This window comes from Echinops telfairi, unplaced genomic scaffold (genome assembly GCF_000313985.2).
Source record: "Echinops telfairi isolate 266 unplaced genomic scaffold, ASM31398v2 ScPeMD7_7420;HRSCAF=8458, whole genome shotgun sequence".
In the NCBI taxonomy this organism is placed as follows: Eukaryota; Metazoa; Chordata; class Mammalia; order Afrosoricida; family Tenrecidae; genus Echinops; species Echinops telfairi.
Window position 1 is genome coordinate 2869677 of NW_022111320.1, and position 10973 is coordinate 2880649.

Consider the following 10973-nt stretch of genomic DNA (forward strand, 5'->3'; position numbering starts at 1 on the left):
TTGGTATCCTGATTTCTAAGGAATATTCTGACTGTACTTCTTCCAACATAGATTTATTCATACTTCTGGCAGTCCAGGTATGCTAAGTATTTTGTTATATTACTAACACCAAAATTCAAAGGCATCAATTCCTCTTTGATCTTCCTGAATCATTGTTCAGCTTTCACATGCATGCAGACAAATTACACTCTAGATTTCACAGTTTCATATAAGAAATTTTGAATTTAAAGTTGATATAAGACCTGTGTGGTGATAAGATGGAATGAACGTGTGTCACATGTGGCAAGGACATGGATATTTTGAGGTCAGAGAATGGAATGTCATGGATTAAATTGTGCCCCTCACACATCGCCAAAAGATCTATCAGCTTAGCTAGGCCATGATCCTCAAATAATTATCCTCTATTTTTTTTAATGATGTAATTATCCTATATGTTATTAACCTTAACCTATATATGAATTGAGGTATAAGAAGATGCAGGCATGTTAATAAGGCCAGATAAAATCCATAGGATTAGGCTATATCCTAAATAAATCTCTTTTGAGATATGAAGAGATCGGACAAGTGAGCAGAGATAAGAGGGACCTCCTATTACCAAGAAAGAAGAGCCAGGAGTGGACCAGGGTCTCTGTGCTGAGAACCTCCTAGATGACGGGTAAGACTGATGCGGGGACACATGGAGATCCCCAAGGGATGCTTACTGGAGAGATGTTGAAAATAGACAAGGACCTGCTCCAGAGCTGACGCAGAGAGAAGGCCTTCCCCTGGATCTGGCATAGAGTGTCCCTCAAAGGTCTGTCCCCTCCTCAAAACATTCTAGCCTCCTAAACTTTGAGAGAATAACATTCTGTTTGTTAAAGCCATTGCTATGTGCCATGTCTATTGTAGCAGCACTAGATAATGAAGGCAGAGCTGTGAGTGTGATGGTTAAGGTGGTGTGGGACCCTGGCTGAGCCATGATTCTCAGTGGTTTTGCAGTTACAATATAGTCACCTCCTTCCCACTCCCAGGATGAACTCTGATATAATGCAATCAATTCCATGATGAGATCTGCCATGCACCGCCAATGAATTGAAAAGAAGTTCCCTCAAGAGTTTGGCCTGTTTTCAATATGCATGCATGTTTATTGCATGCTTTTTTTCTGAATGTGGATCCAGCACATGACAATCAGAATTTGACCTCTGGGTCTTTGGACATGAGCCAAAGGCTTGAAGTATTGCCTGATGATCCTGGGAGTTGTTAGCTTCTGTAAGTCACCTGCTTACCTGCTGACCTTGAATTCATTTGCTTCCATAGTCAGCAACCTGCCATCTTGAGTTTTTTTGACTTGCCAGTCTTAAATTTGTCAGCTCTTAAAGCAGCATGAATCAGGTGAGGCCGCCAGCCTGAGAGTTGACCCATGGCCTTGGAACTTCCAGACTCTACAGCGAAAGGAGCCATTTCCTTGTGATAATTGTCTTTCTATGTATACATAAAGCATCACTGGTTTTATGGCTCTAATGAACTCAGCCTAAACTAGTGATTGGGTAAGAATTGGGATATAGCAAAAGCTGAATAAAAAAACCAAGTTTTTGTATTTCAAATATGAACTGTAAGCACTTGCACACAAATCTTAAATGCTTGGTGTCCATGTGAATAGTGTCCAGGCATACAGAGTTTAATTTGTACAAGTCAACAATGCATGCATTGCAGTCTGAAGCCAGCCTATACTTGTATAATTTTCTTTTTCAATTCTATACTATTGGCTAAATTAATGGCACCATCAACAGAATTACCTTATGCTTAGGGAGATGATTTATAATGTTCTGTACCATCACATGATAAATATTTCTCTAAAGTGAATCAGATACATATATAAACCATAGATACATGAATGAATTTTGAGTTTGACCTTAATTCTATAGTCCCAGCCTAAGAATAACTAGTTCTTATGACATGGCCCTGCTTGACACTCACCCTCGGGGTCACTGACGATATGGGTGTTATCGCAAAGTGTGGTGAAGAAACAAGATGGTGACCGCCTCTCACAAAGAGCAGTGCCTGAGGTCTTAAAAGTTTGTCTTCAAACAAGTACCCATCAGAGTGAGGCATCCACAGAGTCCACATGGAAGAAGCACACCAGCCTGTGTGATCCCAGCACTGTAAATAATAAAATCCAAATCTGAAGGAAGGAATGGTATCAGAGCTTAGCTTGTGAACTCCCAGTTTGAAGAAGGCTGTGGATGACAATCGAAGCCCAGAATCTGTTTCCAGGGTCCCTACATGGATTAAGGCACCGGCGACTTCCCTTTGAACACAGTCCGTGGCTGTGAATAGCCTTGCTACCCATCAGAGGGCATTGTAAAGTCGGTTGTGGAGGATGCACTCAGGTTAAAATGTAATGGCTTACCATTTGACCTCGCCTTTCTTCATGGTGGTGTAGTGGTTGTGCGCTCAGCTGCGAACCACAAGGCCAGCTGTTTGAAACCACCAACTTCTCTGCCAGAGGAAGACAGGGTTTACTGCTCTCAAAAAGAGTCACAGTCTGGGAAAGCCACCAGGGCTGTTCTACCCTGTCTGATCGGGTCGCCATGAGAGTGAGTTGACCCATTTAAAGGTGTTTCAGTTTTTATTTTATTTATTTATTTTTTGCTTTCTTTTCAATTGAGGCTTTCCTAGTCATTGTTGGTTTTTGGCTTGTTTGCTTCTGATTTATGTTTTCTATGATTTTCTGTATATGAAATCCAGGATAGGTAAATGAATAGCTGGATGAATAATTATTACCTAGGTGCATGGCAGGGGAGGCTGCGGGAGAATGGGGAGCTAAGAATGAGTCTGAGAATAAAGTATTCTGAAATTGATTGTGGTGATTATTACAAAGCTCTTTTTAATATGACTGAATGGTTAAATTGTATGGTATCTGAGGTATATTTCAATAAAACTATTTTTTAAGAGAGGCAGACCCTCTGTGGGATGGATTGACACAGTGGCTGCAACAATGGGCTCAGACCTGTGAGGATGGCAGGACCAGGCAGTGTTTTACTGTGGTATAGAAGACTGCTGTGAGTTGGAGCCAACTTGGCAACACTTGACAATACCAACACCACCCAGTATGACTTGTCACCGAGTCTATTCCGACTGCCGGCAATCCACGTGTGTCGGAGTAGCTTTGGGCTCAGGAGCGTTTTCAATTGCTGTTTGTGTGGAAGTGGATTGCCACACCTTTCTCAAGGCACTTCCGGGTGGGTGGGATCAACCTTCAATGTTTTGGCTAGCAGGGAAGTAGATTAATGGTTTGTACATCTAGCAACTCCAAAAGCAATTAGAATGAAATAAAACAGCCATGGACCAAGGACAGGACAAGTCTAGGAAAGATGGCTCATTTTTGTTGACTTCTGTCATTAGCTAGAAACTTAGCTACTTAGAAATGCTGGGATATGATAAGCCAAACACACATCAATGACTGAGCTGGGATTTAACTCGCCACAAAATCCCATGGTTAAGTTCCAAGCCCTTAGCATTCAGCCTTCGCCTGTCATGAAATCTAGCCTGCAGGCTGCGAACTAACAAAGTCCACTTGTTGCCTTATGATAAATATGACAGAGTGAGAGAACTGGTTTGTCTCCACAGTAGCCCCCCGCACAGTGCTGGTGTGTCCATCACGGCTGAAGAAAGCCGTATTTATTGCCTTTTCTTTTGTTATTTTCTTTCCTTGAGGGCCTACTGGAAAGTTGGCGGAGCAAAAGGTCTCCTTTAAAGAGTTCCAAGAACCTCCTGGTACTGTCGCACTGATGGCCGGATGCAGCTTTTCTCCATCCACTGGTGGCAAAGAGTCAGGTTCTTGTTGTTTGCTTGCTCCGTGGTTTGCATTTGCATGTGTTACAAATCACTTTTTAAATAGAACACAAATTACTCGAGAAATAAAATGAATAGAATAAACCAAACACACACGCTAAGCCTATTGATGATGCCCTTTGATACTGCAGCCACGTTAAATTGCTAAACGGTTCTAAATGATTATTCTTCTGTAAAGCTCTTGTCTAGATTGCTGCACAATTGTTTGCACATAGGCACTGGGTTCGATGGGTTATGTATTGGGTAGTCCCGGTCTAGAGGATTATCATTAGCTGTCTTTGAGTTGGGCCCAGGCTAATGAAGACCACATGCACCATGGGACTAAACAATGGCCAGACCTGAGCATCACCATGATTGGTTGAAGAGCAGATCGTTGTGGTCCATGGAGTTTTCATCGGCTGATTTTCAGAAATGGCCAGACCTTCTATCCTAGTCCGCGTCATCTGGAATCACTGCTGAAACCTGTGCTGTATTGTACAGCCACACGGGAGCCTTCACTGACAGACCTGCTGAAGCTGTACTTGAGGGGCATTGGTCTGTCAAACCTGGGTCTCCCATGTGGAAGGTGCGACTTCTACCACTGAACCACCATTGCATTTAGCTCATGGGTACACTTCAGGGACACTCATCTACTATAATGGGTACACTTGGGTATACTTCAGTGACATCTACTATAATGGGTACACTTCAGGGACACTCATCTACTATAATGCCCACTTGGAACAAAGTAGTAGTCCTAATAGTTGACGTTAACTGAGAATTTTTTTATACACTCCCTGTTCTTTGTACCACACAAATCTTACTTCTCCCACCATCCAGTGAGTCCAGGTCCCCTGACTATCTCCATTTATCGATGAGGAAACTGAAATGTTGCACAGATTCCTGAAGGTCACTTGGCTAGTCAACAATATGTCCAGCATGAAACACAAGCGGTCTGCCTTCAGAGGCCACCACATCACAATTTCACACACACACACACACACACACACACACACACACACCCCACAGAGTTTTTCAGTAGGTCCTTGGTTCAGGGTGCATCTGAGCCTCCTCTGGGGATATTGCATTACAAAGGGGCTAGTGTTAACTCAAAAACCAACAAGAACTGACCCCTAATATCTCTGAGTAATATCCTGTGGGACCAGACACCAGAACAGAGCTGATACGTAATCAACTGAGCAACAGTTCCAACTGTCTGAAAAATCACTTTTGTCCTTTTTATTTTTTTTTAGCCCCAACTAAAAACTTAGAAAATGTCATGCAGATGGCAACTTCAAAGCTCAATTAGGAAAGATATCAAAAAGAAACAGGAAGCCCAAATAGCATAGTGATGTCTTTAGAGTCAAGTAAGAACTGCTTGAGTCTCAGCTGTAACCCATCCCCAGAGTGTCTGCCAGAGGGTCAGTCCCTCCCCCATCCCAAACATACTCACACACACTTTCTGTCTCTCTCTCTCTTTCTCTCTCTCTCTCTCTCTCTCTCTCTCTCTCTCTCTCTCTCTCTCTCTCACACACACACACACACACACACACACACACACACACACACACACACACACGTTTCCCTCTTCCTCCCAGCTCTAGACTGGGTGTTCCTCGTCTTGTATGAAATGGGAAACCAGGTCACAGGAACTTGCAGAAAAGTTGTCTTGCTCTTTTTGGTGTCTTGTGTTTGGGGCATTGCTATGTTACAGGAGAGGGGATGATTGCCCTGGTGACCCCTGCAAGGCAGGGCTGCCCCTTACCCTCACCCCCTGTTGTCCACACATGGCCCTGCCAGCCCCTGGGAGCTCACATTCCCTGGGCTTCCTTCATGGTCTCCAAAGCTGATAATGATGTCTCCCACCTCCATCTTTTGCTGATAAACAGATTCCTGAAATACCTTTGCAGACCTTCCCATCATCATAAATGCTGCTTAAAGGAAGAGCAAATGGCTGAGTAAATGAACAACAGATGGGACATAAATTGTGCCACATGTCGGACCTAAGCTCTTCAGTGAGAGGAGGGGGAACCTGCACCACAGCTTTCTTCCGGGCGCAGCGAGCAGTAACGCAGTGACGGCCACAGCAGGCTGTTACCATGGTTCTCCTTAATGCAAGTGACTTCCTTGCACCTCTCTAGATTGAAACAATATACTTGTTTCTTATCAAAACTGTGGCCTGATTCTCAAACGTGACCTAGGATATGAGGAAGTTACATTCAACTTTGCCTAAGCAAGGGGCAATGCTGATCGAACATCGTGTGTGTTTAATGATGGTCCTGAACCTACTCATGTACTCGGACGATCACTGAGTCAACAGCTGCTTGCAAAGAATCAATTTCTCTTTGTATAAACTTGTCTTGCTCAAGAAAAAAACAAACGGAGGGAATTCTTATAAGCACTCTTTAGACTCTACTTTCCTACTATGTAGAATAGGCTCGGAATATTAACTTTCTCAGCATGGGAAGACCAGAGGGAAACATAAAAAGATATCTAGCTCTTTAGGGCAGGACTGCGGGCCCTGGAGGAGCAGAGGGGCAGTGTGAGCTGGTAACTACTAGGGAAGGAAGATCTCATGGGGAAGTGGTTCCAAACAGAAACTTTGGAAAAGGTCAGCCCTCAATGTGAAGAAATAGAGAAAGAGAGCATTCTAGTAGGGAAAAGGAACATTTCAGTGGGATACCACTTTGGGGAAGATAAGCGAAAGCTACCCTTGGCGTTGCTTTGCATTATCTGTGAAGTCCTATGAACACTGTCACACTCATGCACACTAAACCTGTAAGGTTTCTATTTATTTGGTTGTGGCTGAGCATGTATACCCAACAGAGCACATACCTCGTCAACAGTTTCCACATGTACAGTTCAAGGCCATGTTTGTATGGCATTCTTTGAGGTGTGCAACCATTCACACTCTCCTTTCCTGAATCATTCCTTCCATGTTAAAAAGAGACCCATTGTCCTTTATGTTTTACATCTAAGCTTTCAACTTGCTGTTTCAAGTTGACCCACTCTGCCATGTGAGTTAGAAGCAGCTCAATAGCACAAAACGGCATCATCAACCTCAGGAGGTAGACAAAAGCTGATTAGACCAGACCCCAGATATAGTTTTATTGTTTGTTTTTTCCCCTCAAAGTTATAGGGAAAAACTTGGCCCCTGTTTTTTGGCTATCTGGTTTGAGCCGGCAATTTCTGTTGTGGACTCAACAAAAGTGTGATAGGCAGGTTTATTGTGCCAACATGGCCAATGAACACATGTGGGATTAATTGAAGGGTAGAGAGATAAATAGCTTGGTGAGCCTTGCATTTCTTGTCTCTTGCTTTTTGATGATCAGATCAGTGTGTGGCTGCCTTAGCTTGTTCTCTGCCTCAATTTGCAAGCTACACTATCCGAGGGACACCTAACACGTAGACTATGTTGCTGTACTTTGAGGTTCCTTCAAGACCTGCTTCGCCATGCTACTGGAGTATACATCTCTTGAGCTGGGGGCTGTCAGACCCTGTCATCTGGCTGACTGTTGGTGACCTGCCTTGCTGTCTGCTGCCTGTGCCTGGATAGCCTGAATTGCTCTACAGAGAACTACCCGGCGGCCCTCAAGACTTGATGGACTGCCAGTGTATTAGCTGTCTCACAGAAGTGAGTTGCACTGAGCCATTTGTACTGCTTTATAGATTTATTAACTGTTTCTTTCTTATGTTTTATATGTATAAGATCATTAGTGTCCTGGTTTTGTTTTTCTAGAGAACCCTGTCTAACATAAAGAGCCATCACTCTTGAGCCCTTGGCAAGGTCTTTGTGGCCCAGGGACGGCATTCCTACACCAGGACCGGGTTCTTTCATTTCCAGAGTGCCACGGTGGGAACTCGGAACAGTTGCTGGCACAAGGTCTCACTGGGAAAAACGTTCTTACAGGTCATGCTGCTTGCCCCTTCGAACAGTCACACATGGAATCCAATTGCTGGCTCTCTGATGAGCTCCGTTTCTTTGCTGTTTGTTGCATGAGATCGGGAGGCACTCCATGAAGCCAAGATTCCTTGGGGTCTTCTTTTATGCGCATAATCCCCATTCTGCAAGGGGACTTCAAATGGCGCTGAGAAAAATTCTACTCTTTTAATTCCATATTTTCCACAAACTTTTGAAACCTCCTCATAGTTCCCCTTTATTCTCTGTCCCCAAGTTATCTCTTTATTTCCTTCCTTTTATGGTGTCATTTCATGTCCACCAATATCAGTTTTACCCAATTAGTTTTAACGATAGTTTATCTTTCATTCTCCTCTTGTTACCTCAGGCCTGATTCTGAGAAAGCAAGGGCAATGCCCACCGAAGTATATTAACACCTCTTCACAGAGATGGGCAGCTTTACCGACATGCTGCACTAGCTTTCACTTTTCTTTTTAACAAGGGAGAGCGCGAACACAGTCCCCCACTACCACAAATTATGCAGCCGAGTTTCCCACATTTGGGGAAATCGCGGGGGTCAGCACATCCGGAATGCCATGGATAAGCCTTGCCCTGGGAAAACCACCTTCGAGATCATGGTCTCTCCCCTGCCAGGGAAGTATACTTTACCTTTTCGTATAAACAACAAAACACCTTCTGGGTGTTTTCTTTAAGGACTTCGATGGCTTTGGCTAAGGTTTGAAAGTTTAAATGTAGGTGTTCACACACACACACACACACACACACATGCACACGCACACCTGGGTGTGTATGTAAGGAGGCAGAGTTACCATATCCTCTTTTCTTTTCATTTCCCCTCCTCCTTTCCCATCCCACCTCTTCTCCTCTATCCCATTAACGTCCTCACTCACTCTCTTTCCATGGTTTCTATCCCTCTGTTTCTGTTACCCAAGGACACAAAGTTTCCATAAGTCTGGGTCGATGGGCTAGCAACAAATAACAATTTCTTGAATTGAGCCTCATCTCCTCTAAGGTCACCTGTGACAAATTGTCTCTGATTCTTATGGTACCTGGTTAGAGCAGCCCACAGCCCCTTGCTGGGGACTGCACAGAACAACAGCTCGGTCCCTTCCTCTATCTTGACATGGTCTTATGCTCAACCTACAGCTGCTTGCATTCTCCTTCAGCTTCTACAGCATTAAGTTTAAACCCTAAAGTTCTAAAGGCTCTGTTTGGCTGTCTCAGCATTGAGCGTCCATCAGGTTTTCAAGATCTGGGGAGGTGGACTAGATCATTCATCTGCTACCATACATAATTGTGTGAAGGTCACCTCAATCCAATGGGCACTCCTAGTAGAGTGATAAAGAAACTTTACTGGACAGTCAAGTCAAGGTGGGGAGGGAGGAGGCATGTATATTTGGAGAAGTCAATTACATCTCTGATGGTAGGGAAATGGGGAGGAGCAACCTGCCATTGGGGGGAAAAAACTTAATACTTGTATAGAAACTTGAGTGAGATATGCCTGGCATTAGGTTCCTAATTGGAAACCTTTGACCTAGTTTCTGTCTAGACCAGTGATTCTCAACTTGTGGGTCCTAACCCCTTTGGGGGTCAAATGACCCTTTCACAGAGGTCACCTAAGACCATCAGAAAACACATATTTCCAATGGTCTTAGGAACCGAGACATCGCTCCTCTATCGTCTCCAGGCGGGTCCGCCCACATGCAGATACACCCATATATGAGTACCCGGCGTGATCACATCATCTTGCCACTCCTATCACGTATATCCTGTACAAATACAGGTGTATGTGACAGGGTTGGCACCATAATGTACTTATGCGGACCAGTCACATGTGTAGAGAGCAGCTACTGTGTAAACATCAGATATTTACATTAAGATTCATAACAGTAGCTAGATTATAGTTATGAAGTAGCAACAAAAATAATTTTATGGTTGTGGGTCACCACAACATCAAAGGGTCATGGCATTAGGAAGGTTGAGAACCACTGGTCTAGAGCTTGGTGAACCAGTCCATATGCTATAGACTTCTGGGGCTTCTGACTGTTCATTTGAGATGGACAACATCCTTCATAGACCACACCAGAAGGACTCCATGTGGAAACCCACTACATGAACTGAGCTTTATCTCAAATTCACCTATAATCCTTGGACTTGAGGCTGAAACTCCTTCGAGTGAGAAGAAGCAGATGATTGTTAGCCAAATCTCTTACCTTTAGGGTGCCCATTGAATGATGGCCTGGAACTACAATATACTATTTTAATGCCCCCCGTGTTTTTAATTATGACATGTATTAACCTGATAGGTATGGCTCTGCTGTTGTGATTGAATATTATTGAAAGGTTTGCCCTATCCCCAGCCTCCACTGTTTGTTTAAATTGTGTCCAGTCACTTAAGAGTTTAATCTAAACAAGTCAATAATTCATGTATTGTGGCTCATAGCTGGCTTCTATTCATATAATATCCTTTTCTCAACAGTTTTAAATTTTTATACCATTGGCTAAACTAATGATACTATCAATGCTTAGTGGTTGTCCATTGGGCTGCTACCAAGGGGGATGAGGCTTTCTACTCTTGTTAAAATTTGAAGTCTCCCTGCTTGATGTTCACCCTCATGAAGAGATCACTGAAGATGGGTGCTGTAGCAAAGTGTGGGGAAGACAAAGAAACTAGATGATGTCCAGCTATCAGAAGGAATGGTGTCTGAGGTCTTAAAGGCTTGTCTTAAAAAAGGCAGTCCTCCAACAGCCCCTCCCCCCAGAAGAAGCTACTCTAGAGGACTGCAATGAAGCTGCAGCTAGGGGAGAGGGGCATGTCTGATCAGAGCAAATGGGAGAACTTAGGGGGAGGAAGAGAGAGTGGAGCACATCCTGACCCACCAGGCCTGGAGGATGACATCCCCGCTCTGAGCAGCCAGTGGGCCGAGTGGACAATATGCCTGATCCTACCATGAGACACGCCGTCCCTTGATGGCCCCGGGCTCTAAGGGGGACAACACTGGAGACTCAGTGTCAGGACTGGCCCAGACTGACCCTGAGACACCGAGGCAAACCACAAAGGGGGTGCGGCAGAGCAATCGTGGGAGCAGAGCAGAGAGCCCTCGAGGGAGTACAAAGGACAAACTTGGGGGCCAGAGCATGGTACCCCATCGGTCCTGACTGAAGGACAGGCCTAGAGATCAAAAATCAGACATTGATCTATTTACATGTTTTTCTTTCTGCTTAACATTTTTCTCTTTTA

At 44.1% G+C, this 10973-nt stretch overlaps 1 protein-coding gene and 1 non-coding gene across 2 annotated transcripts in view; both read right to left on the reverse strand.

Annotated features, from left to right (window-relative positions):
• The window catches only part of VEPH1 (ventricular zone expressed PH domain containing 1), a 295014-nt gene that overhangs the window by 140912 nt on the left and 143129 nt on the right, over positions 1–10973 (reverse strand). The window lies entirely within an intron of this gene.
• On the reverse strand, positions 8210–8373 carry LOC115872134. The gene has a single exon (XR_004047673.1). It is a non-coding gene; the product is annotated as a U1 spliceosomal RNA (small nuclear RNA).